At 44.1% G+C, this 10,517-nt stretch overlaps 1 long non-coding RNA gene across 1 annotated transcript; it reads left to right on the top strand.

Moving 5' to 3' along the window:
- Positions 1-1,194: 1,194 nt before the first annotated feature.
- On the top strand, positions 1,195-10,206 carry LOC137528373 (uncharacterized). The gene is made up of 3 exons (XR_011023378.1): positions 1,195-1,279; positions 1,456-1,556; positions 9,960-10,206. It is a non-coding gene; the product is annotated as an uncharacterized lncRNA (long non-coding RNA).
- Positions 10,207-10,517: the final 311 nt, after the last annotated feature.

The following is a 10,517-nucleotide window of genomic DNA, read 5'->3' as shown; positions in this document are numbered from 1 at the left end:
ACTGGCCTTTTGCTACCGAGGTTAATGATATTCCAATTCTTGTAACTTCACCAGAAGACAAGAAAGCCCTTTTTAAATCTTGGTCTATCGCACGATCCATGAGATCACTGAAAGAAACCGAATCTTCAAGGGGCAGAGTTACATTTTTAACAATCTTCATTAATGAGGCATCTACAAGGGGATTAGTGGATACTTCTCTGTCTTCCCTTGCTATATCCAGGTGACACAAGTCACAGACTTTTTTATTAGGAAGTGCCAGTCTACCACAAATCCAGCATGATTCTTTAGGTGGAAAGGCGGGTTTTGACTCCATAGGATTAAAGTATGGCTCATAATCTTCTTGAGAACTTGGTGAAGAAGATGATTCTTTATGAGACTGTGAGTGAGGATGTGACTTTGACTCCACTACAGTAACTACAGATTTTGTGGTACGAGGTTTTGTGCGATAATCTGTACTGCAACCCTCCCGGGCATCTTGCTTGTGTTTTAAATCTGAAATTAGTAGTAATCTTCTGGCTCAATTATATTTACCCATCACTTACCAACCTTACCTATTTGATTTTGACTTCGACTTCGACTTTGAATTCGAACTCGAGTTTTGGTGTTCTCCTTTCCTCTTCCCCATAATTAAGCAGCTAAAATTTAAAAAAGATATTGGATTTACCAATCTTTCTAATATACCTATAATTTGAAATATATACAAATATGGATATATCATAAACTCTATACACTGAACTATCCAATATTCATATACATATATACATGTATATACACACATATATATATACATATATATACACAAATATATACATATACACTCTATATATACACCCACATACATATATGGATGAACACTTATAAATATAAATATCCAGCTCAGGAGAAAAAAACTGCAAGGTACAGACTTGCTAATGATACAGCCTTGCTATAGACTAACACACAGCTCTGCCACTGACAAGACAAGGATGCAGTATAGTGGCAGAATAATAACATTATAAAAAACTAACTTACACCAGCCAAGCAGGGACGAGGGAACAGTCTGGTCTCGGAGGAGCCGAAGACGCTACTGATTCCGCCTTATAACAAGCTCCAGCGGAAGTGCGATAGAAAAAGGGCATAACGCCCAAAAGCAAAATGGCCGCCGCACAACTTCCGGTTTTCGGAGGTAAAGCCAGCTTCCGGTCACGCGCGCGCGGCTATACACAACAAAAGGACACAGGCACTGTACGGAGACAGACTGCAGAAAAACCCTGCAAGACCACCAGGAACAACAATAATGGTAATTTTAACAAACAATGCATATTGCGACAAGGCTGTAAAAACAATATAAACAAACATGTAGCATGTAGCATGAAACTTTGGCACAAAACAATATTGCTGCAGGGGAGCTCAATGCCTCTTTGACATTTAATGAGCACGCAGGGTTTTTATGTTTTTTTATGTTTATGTTCCCAGAGAACACCAGAGGGGACTCCATACCTTATTAGAGCATTTAGCTGCAGAAGATATGGACCACAACAGCTGAGCCACACTGTTGGTGCCCGCCAAAGGCGGAGGTAAGGATAAAAGAGATCCTGCTAGAGGCGAGGACATCAAAAAGAATACTAGCATGGGGTGAACCTAGACTATTTAACATCTTAAGACGTCCTAATGGGCAAAAGGAGGCGGGGCTTTTGCCCATTAGTATGCTGACATGGAAAACACCAGGGAAAGTTAATTGCATACTGGCCCACAGAATCAAATGCAAAAGTAATCAAACAAGCACCACAATCCAAAAGATTGTAGAAAGGGTTCTCAATCCAAACTGTAGGCTTTCCACTCCAGTCACCACTATATCAAAATCAAGGCTTAAAGTGTACCAGAGCTGGATTAAACAAAATGTTTTTTACATACTTGGGGCTTCCTCCAGCCCCATATGCACAGGATCGCTCCCACGCCGCCGTCCTCAGTCTTCCCGCAGGTCCAATACCGGGTCCCCACACTTCCATCAGTCTGAGCCAGTCTGACGTATGTGAAGTGCGCTGTTTGTGTATCTCTCCAGCAGCCGCTGGAGACATAGGTAGAGGGCGCACTTCTCCTGCGTAGACTGGCCCGACTGACGGATGTGTGGGGACCCCATATAAGAGCTGTGGGAAGAGTGAGGATGGCAGCGTGGGAGCGATCTGTGCATGTGGGGCTGGAGGAAGCCCCAGGTATGCATAAAACATTTTGTTTAATCCAGCTCTGAGTCCCTTTAAGCCTCTCACACTTTCAATTACTGTCACCCACATGGATTGGGACTTAATGCATTTGACAAATAGTGCAGTGTAAACGCATCTGCCGCTATGGAAAGAGCGGTGATGATGTGTGGCACATGATGGAGCGGTTTCTGATGAGTGAGTGAGTGAGTGAGTGAGTGAGTGAGCAGGAGAATAATGAACTCATGGATGTTTTAGTTGTCCTTGTCACTTATCATCCAGTGTTTGTCTTTAGGTGACATTGGGGGTTTCCTGTACAAACACTTCTCAGCTGAAACAGCCGGCTGAGTGTCATGTAGGGTGTGTACCTAGCTTTACTAAATGATGTATCCTGTATGACCAAACAAGGCTTGATAATTACACAAAGAACACGCATGTATTCCTCTTATTGACAACATTGCCAGTACTAATGGGCCAGAGTTTCATATCTTTGGAAAGGCAAAAAAGCCTATAGTAGGCAGTATGTTTAGCAGCTTTATTATAGAAACATTAGTCCTGGTTCAATTAACCTTTTGGGGACTGCCTATATTAAATCTTATGCCGCACTTGTGGCTGTTCTAGCCTGATGCGGCGTAGGATGTACGCCACCCACCGTTTCCACTCCCGACGCAATCGTGCACACCAGAGAGGAGAGATTAAGCTGTCATGACAGCTGACATCTCCTCTCAGTGACCAGGAGCCATTGTGTATGTCTTCTGGTCACGTGATCACTATGATCACCGGTGGATTGTAGTGATCTCCAAAAGAACTGCGGCGGTGGAGGGAAAGAAGAGGATCCACTCACCTTCCTGCTGTTCCCCCGGCAATTGGCACTCCCCTCCGCTCTGGCTGGCATCCCCGCTCGCTGTGATGTAAGCCCCGGGTCGCGGCTTGATGACATCGGCAGTACGAGCGGGGATACCGACGAGAGCGGAGGTGTCCACAGCGGCTCTTTGCTGGAGCCTGGGAGGTGAGTAAAGGCTGCCAGCTACAGGGGGGACACCTGGCCACAATTAGGACACAATGCCCAGCAAGCCCTAAAAGGGATCTGGCTGCCTGACCCTGCAAACGCGCGCCCCTCCATGCAAAAACACCTGGTCCTTACGGGGGGTTAGGTGGCTGGTCCCGAAAGGGTTAACTTCTCTGCTGATTTTTCTCCCAAAAAATATTTAGTTTATTTTTTTTTTTTTTTGTTGCTTTTTGTTTTTTTGCAAAATGCCTTTTCAGAGCCTATCAAATGATAAGGTTCTGTAAAAAAGCAATATGAAACTGAAATTCACAGGACAACTTGATTATAATTATATATATTCTCTTGTTTGCTGTGTGTCACCTGAGTCTTCTCCTAGAAGATAATTTTTCATCTTCGATTTAAAGTGGATCTGAGGTGAACTTACTCATTGCATAATTGTGTTCCTTTCCTATTGTTTATAGGGCATTCCTCAAGCCAAATACTTTTTGTTTTTGTTTTAATACTCTGATTCCCTATAAACTAGATAAACCACGCCCACAGGTTTTCAGAGAGCCTTGGCAGTAGCAAGGGCTCATGGGAGCTCAGTCTGGGCAGGAGGAGGAGGAGGTGTTACTAGCCATTGATTTCAGAGGCAGAGGGGAAGAGGGAGGAGGGGGCTGAGTGCTCAAGATACAGATAAGCCTGCCTCTGTGTAATGTTTACAAACAACATGGCTGCTGTCATTGTATCACAGGAAGAAATAATAATTTTCTATTAAAGCTGTTTTCAGCTAGATTTGCTGTGTAAACTATCTAAACTTTAGATAAGATATATAGACAAGTTACTTGTTATAGTTAGTTTTGCATCTCGGATGCGCTTTAAAGTAACTTTCCAGCACTTTTCAACAAAAAAATTACCAAAAAGTAGGTGAAAAAATTACTATCAAAATTATTTTGAGCATTTTTTTGCTTTCTGGTGGCCTAAAAGGCATATCTCTTGTAGAGATGGCCCGAACGGTTTGCCGGTGAACGGGAACCGGCGAACTTCCGGGGTTCGCGATCGCAGAAAACCACAAACTTTTCCTCAAGTTTGATTCGCCCCCATAGTGCATAATTAGGATCAACTTTGACCCTCTACATCAAAGTCAGCAGGCATATTGTACTACAGCCAATCAGGCTACACTCCCTCCTGGAGCCCCACCCCCCCTTATAAAAGGCAGGCAGCATCAGGCATTGGACTCACTGGTGTGCCTGCAGTAATTAGAGAAGCGAGAGCTGTTGTTGCTGCTACAGAGAGAGCTATAGGGAAAGCTTAGTTAGGCTCTTGCAGGCTTGTTAGCTTGCTCCTTGCTGATTCCTATTGCTAATAAAGCACCCCTCAACAGCTCTTTTGAGAGCTAATCTTGTTCTTGTGATCTATTTTGTGTGTGTGTGTGTGTGTGTGTGTGTGTGTGTGTGTGTGTGTGTGTGTGTGTGTGTGTGTGTGTGTGTGTGTGTCCCACAGTGTGTTGCATAGACAGCCTTGGTAATTCCTACTGTGCCACTGCCAGGCCCAGCACATTCAGTGACTATCTGTGTGTGTGACAGGCAGCTGCACCTTTGTAATACCCATCACTGCATATAACTACCTGTTCAGTGCACCCACCTACCTATGTGAGCGCACGCAGTGTGATATTTAATACCACCAGTCACTGTACCTGTTCACGGTACCCAGGCAGTTGCACCTTTGTAATACCCATCACTGTATATACCTACCTGTTCAGTGCACCCACCTACCTACGTGAGCACACGCAGTGTGATATTTAATACCACTAGTCACTGTACCTGTTCACAGTACCCAGGCAACTGCACATTTGTAATACCCATCACTGCATATACCTACCTGTTCAGTGCACCCACCTACCTACATGAGCGCACGCAATGTCACTGCACCTGTTCATGGTACCTGTGTGTGTGTGACAGGTGCACATTTGTAATTTCAATCACTGCAGTGCATACCTGTAACCTGTTCAGTGCACCTACGTGAGCGCAAGCAGTGTAATATACCACCAGTCATTGCACCTGTTCATGGTACCTGTATGTGACAGCTGCACATTTGTAATACCAGTCATTGCATAATTGTTCACAGTACCTGTGTGACCGTATGCTGTGTAATATACCACTCCGTGCAGACCTGTTAACTGCACTTGTGTGACAGCTGCACATTGTATTGTAATACCAGTCACTGCATACCTTTCACTGCACCTGTTTGACTGCACATTGTATTAGTCAAGTCAGTGCATACCTTTCACTTCATCCCCCCCAATATGGGCAAAACAGGCAGAGGCAGGCCACCCGGCAGGTCTGTTCGAGGTCATGCTGTCGTGATTTCGTGCGGCCTTGGACCAAAGTACAGTGTTCAGAAGGCGCGTGCCATCAACTCCCAAGATTGTCAGGACGTAGTTGACTATTTACCACAGAACACCTCATCTTCCTCAGCTTCCGCACGGAACCGTGACATATCTTCCTCCTCCTGCTGTGATTCCGGCACCCCACTTAACACTCAGTCGGCCACCACCACCAAAGTGCCATCACCCCAGTGCTCAGTGGTGTGGACATTTTTTTGTGTGTCTGCCTCAGATAAGAGCAATGCCAAAGACCAAGACCCGCATAGGGACAACTTTCTTACGAAGGCACATGATGACAAAGCACAAACTGCAATGGGATGACCACCTGAGGAAAAGCAGCACACAAAAGCAAAGCCACACACCACAGTGGAAGATACGAGGCCGCAATTATTTCTCAAAAAAGGTGATACCCAAACTGTACCATGATGTTGAAAGGCAAGTGGTGTCATCTCTGGCACACAGCATTGGGTCAAGGGTCCATCTGACCACGTGGTCTGCAAAGCACGGTCAGGCCTGCCCGAAGACTAAGTCAGTCCTTACACACAGCATCTCTGCCTGCACAACGTGTGACTGCCTGCCCCAAGACTAACTCGCTCCCCACACAGCATCTCTGCCTGCAGGCCGCTTGACTGCCTTCTCCGCCACCACCAACAGGGTTCAGGACTCCAGGCGAATTCCTGAATTTTTAAGGCCACTACTAGCAGCAGCCGCTATAATAATTTATCTGGTGCGTGTACATGCCTGCCTCATTTTTCTGGCTGCACTGCAGCTGCAACAACAAAACAAAAGGCATCGACATGTGTCAATTCCCCTTCGTTATCGTTACCTTGCCGCGGTGAAGGGGCTTGCGTATCACAATGAAGCAATGACCGATGGCTATATGAGTGTCTCGGGAGGTGGCACACCAAAGATACTAAGGTTGATGCTTCATTGTGGACAGACCAAATTCGATCAGCTGGACAGTCACTGTTGTTCTGTCATTGAGCTACCTCAGCCTGGCGACCATATGGGCTTGCAAACCGCTATCTCCTGCACTCCCGCCATGGCGCGCACCAGTCCAGCATGGTCGTCACAACACGAACAGCTGTTTGTGGTGCATTACACAGTGAGTTTGGTATGTCAGTGTGAAGCAGTACTCTAATTACACTCCCTGATTGATATATACACATGCAAGATGTTTTAAAGCACTTTAGGCCTCCAATTTAGCATGCAATATAATTTCTACCCTTAAAACGCTGCTTTTCGTCAAATCCAGATTTTTCCCCGAGACTTTTGGCATGTATCCCACTCCTCCCTGCAAAAACTCAAATGTTAGACCCCTTGAAACATCTTTTCCATCACTTTTGTGGCCAGCATAAATGTTTCTAGTTTTCTGTAACGATCGGTGTAACACAGAGAGGATCTGATTACCGGTGATCTGCAGTATCACCGAGAATACAGATATATACCCGATTATTGATGATCTGCAGTATCACCGATAATCAGATATATCTCTAACCTCTGGACACCTGAGTAATATGAGTGTTTGGTGCAACAGTAAAACTTTGAGGAGAGCCTCCATATAGGGGGTGCAAGGCAGTAAGTGATACTGCCCAAAGAACAGGCTCCTTCCAAAGGCCTGAGGCTCCCCAAGGGGAGGAGTCAGGCTGAGAGTGGGAAGGACCAGAGTGTGAGTGACACCAATGGTGGAGTGTCACTGACAGATCTGTGAACTATCTCTAAACAGAGGAGATAGTTCTCGAGGTCGGACAAGCCAGGTCAGCAACAGACAGACAGATCAGATACAGAGGAAAGAGACTGATACGGAATCCTAAGGCAAGCAAGGTTTGGCAACGTAGTATCAGATACAGCGAAGTACCAAATCAGAGATCAGAAGAGAGGTCAGGAAAAGCAGAAAGTCATAACAAATAATCAACAATAGTCTAGTCTAAAGGTGTGAGCTCCTTGATCGTCAACACCCTGGAACTAGTCTGAAGATATAACAGGATGGTAAAGCTAATTCCTAGTCTTGGGTGTGAGCTCCATAGTCATCAACACCCTGGAACTAGTCTGAAGAATAACACAGATAATATACAATATTCCTAATCTGGGGTGTGAGGTCCGTGATCATCAACACCCTGGAACTGGTCTAGAGAATTACACAAATGATATACAGAATGCCTAATCTGAGGTGTGAGGTCCTTGGTCATCAACACCCAGGAACTGGTCTAGAGAATAACACAGAATCTGACAAAAAGGTCTGAGTGCTTCCACATAGTGATCGCAACGGCAGACAACCAGAGAATGACCAGAACCCAGTATATATAGCAAGGCGCTCTCCAGCGCCTCCCCTAAGTGCTGGACCAATGAGAAGTGGTGGAACCAAGCCGGTCAGCTGACTCCCTTCTGGCTGTCATAAAAGCTCTGCCTCTCAGCGTGCGCACGCGTCCTTCTGAACCTGTGTGGACTATCAGTCCCAGCCACACCAGACCTGTGCTGTAAACCATCCACTGTGCTGAGCGCGAAACCAGCCGCACCGCTATCAGAGCATGCGGCGGTTCCTCCGCGTTCAGCCATACTGCCAGATGTAGGCCTATGCGTGCAAACCGCCGCGTCGGACGCAGAATCCGCCACCTTGTTCTTAGGACATGCGGCGCTTTCTCCGCGTTCAGTCATGCTAGCAGATGCAGGCCCACACGCGCAACCTGTCGTGTTGGACGCGGAATCAGCCGCCTTGCTCTGAGCACCCGCGGCGGCTTTTCCGCGTTTTCTCACATTTTCAAAGTTCGCCTCCCCATTAAAGTCTATTGCGGTCCGCGAAAGTTCGCATGTTCGGAGGTTCGGGCCATCTCTAATCTCTTGTGAGAAAAATGAATTGGCCGTACATTATGCAAATGAATTAATCCTATTCACAGTCTTAAGACCCATACACACGCTCAACAGCAGTCTTTTATACTTTCACAACTTTTGTTGTGAAACAAGTTGAAACACCTAAAAAAAGTGTTTTGCTTTTGTTCAAGGAGCTGATAAGAGGGATAAGAAGTCAATCCAACAGTTGGATTGACTTCTTATCAGTCTTATCAGCTCTTTGAACAATAGAAAAATACTTTTTTTAGGTGTTTCAACTTGTTTCACAACAAAAGTTGTGAAAACATAAACGACTGCTGTTGAGCGTGTGTATGGGGCTTTAGCCCCATAACACCCTTAAGCTATCTGTACTCAATATATACAAATTGAAATAGCTACTATTGTGTATAAAACAGATATTCTCATAAAAATTGTGCAAGAAAATAGCCTTCAAGTCTCCTGGCATGGATATTTTCCAAGACTTGTAACCTAGACATAAGCAATTTATTTTTTAAGCTTGTCTGATCTGCAATGTCCAGAGTAATCACATAACTAGCTCAGCTGTAGCTGGTCTGCTGATTCAGGACACTATAAAAACTCCCAGCCTGCTTATGGCCACTGTCCTATATTGGAACCAGCGCTGAAGTGAGTAATCAGGCTGAAGAGCTCTAGAAAAGAGCTGTGTATAGTGGATACTCTACAGCTTGTGTGGTGTTTCTGGACAGTAATGGCCTGCATATACAGTTAGCTGCCAATTTGACAAGTGCCTATTTTCTGTAAAATGTGATAGTAAAGTTAGCGGCTAAATCATCCCAGAGGGGGCTAGCCATATCCTCTTGCAGATGTATATACCCTATCTTGGGGGTCCAAGATAGGGTATATATATATATATATATATATATATATATATATATATATATATATATATATATATATATATATATCCTACTAGTCCTAAATGACCTTTTTAAGTGTCCCATGGTTGTCATTTATATTTAAACATTTACAAAGTAAATTGAATGTTTTACTGTTCATAAACAGTGGCAGCCTATTAAGTGTCCCAGAGTTAGAAAAAGGTCTATAGTATGTGTATATTATCTCCCCCTGCCCTCAGAAGTTGTATTCTACCAGGAAAAAATTTATGGCGTGTGTTTATCAGTAAAATTTAATATATTCCCGACAAGGTACCGACAAAACCGAAGCTGTCACTTCCATGCCTGGAATTAACTATTTCAGGCAGTAAAATAAAACAAGTAAAACAGCCCTGCTATTAATAGGTTTCGAACTGTGAATACACATGTTTATCTCATAATGTCACATATCGCTTCGGGTACACTTTAACATGGTATTATTACTAGAGGACATTGGGAGAAAACGTTTCAGCAGGGAGGTCCAGTTAGAGCTCCCACTAGTTCCTGGTCTTCCTCCTATGCCTTCTCACCACTTCCATTTGATGGCAGTAAAGAATCTCCAGTTATGTATTGAAAGATGGCTGCGGAATTTGCCCATTTTCAGTGAATAAAACTAAGGGAAGGGGATAACATTGATTGACAGATCACCCACCCTTTTATCTTTCCCACAGTTCTAATGACCAGAAGCAACAGGACAGTCTGCACTGGAGAGAGACTCAGCAGACTCTTGCCAAAGACCTCTGAAGAAAGACCATCAGCAGATATGTGCTTTTTTGTGCTTTTCTTCTCAGACTAATTTTAAATCCTATTGTTTACATTCACCTTTTTTTTTTTTTTACCATTGTCGATTTGTGATCACCATTCATATTTCTTTGCAGAGTATGATTCTAAAGCCTGTTCCATCTCACATCTTTTTATCATCCATTTTTTCATCACTACTGACCTGTAACGAGTAAAATGCATTTCAGACTCAGTTCATTCCTTAAATAAACAAAACTCGATACACAGAGTTTCAGATTTCATCCAGTAAAATATTTACTATAATTACCTTTGCATGCCTTTCCTATCAGTGTGTCCCTCTCTTGTCCGTTGTATAATGTTTCCCATAGTAAATGTTTATTTTATGTTTGATATGACTGCACTTGTGATTGCACATAAGATACAATCATCACTGTCCCATTTTTGCATCACACCCAGAGAAGACTGAAATAGAGTTATCTGAACTCTCT

The sequence above is a fragment of the Hyperolius riggenbachi genome, chromosome 8, assembly GCF_040937935.1.
Source record: "Hyperolius riggenbachi isolate aHypRig1 chromosome 8, aHypRig1.pri, whole genome shotgun sequence".
Lineage (NCBI taxonomy): Eukaryota > Metazoa > Chordata > Amphibia > Anura > Hyperoliidae > Hyperolius > Hyperolius riggenbachi.
This window is presented reverse-complemented; position numbering and strand designations above follow the sequence as displayed.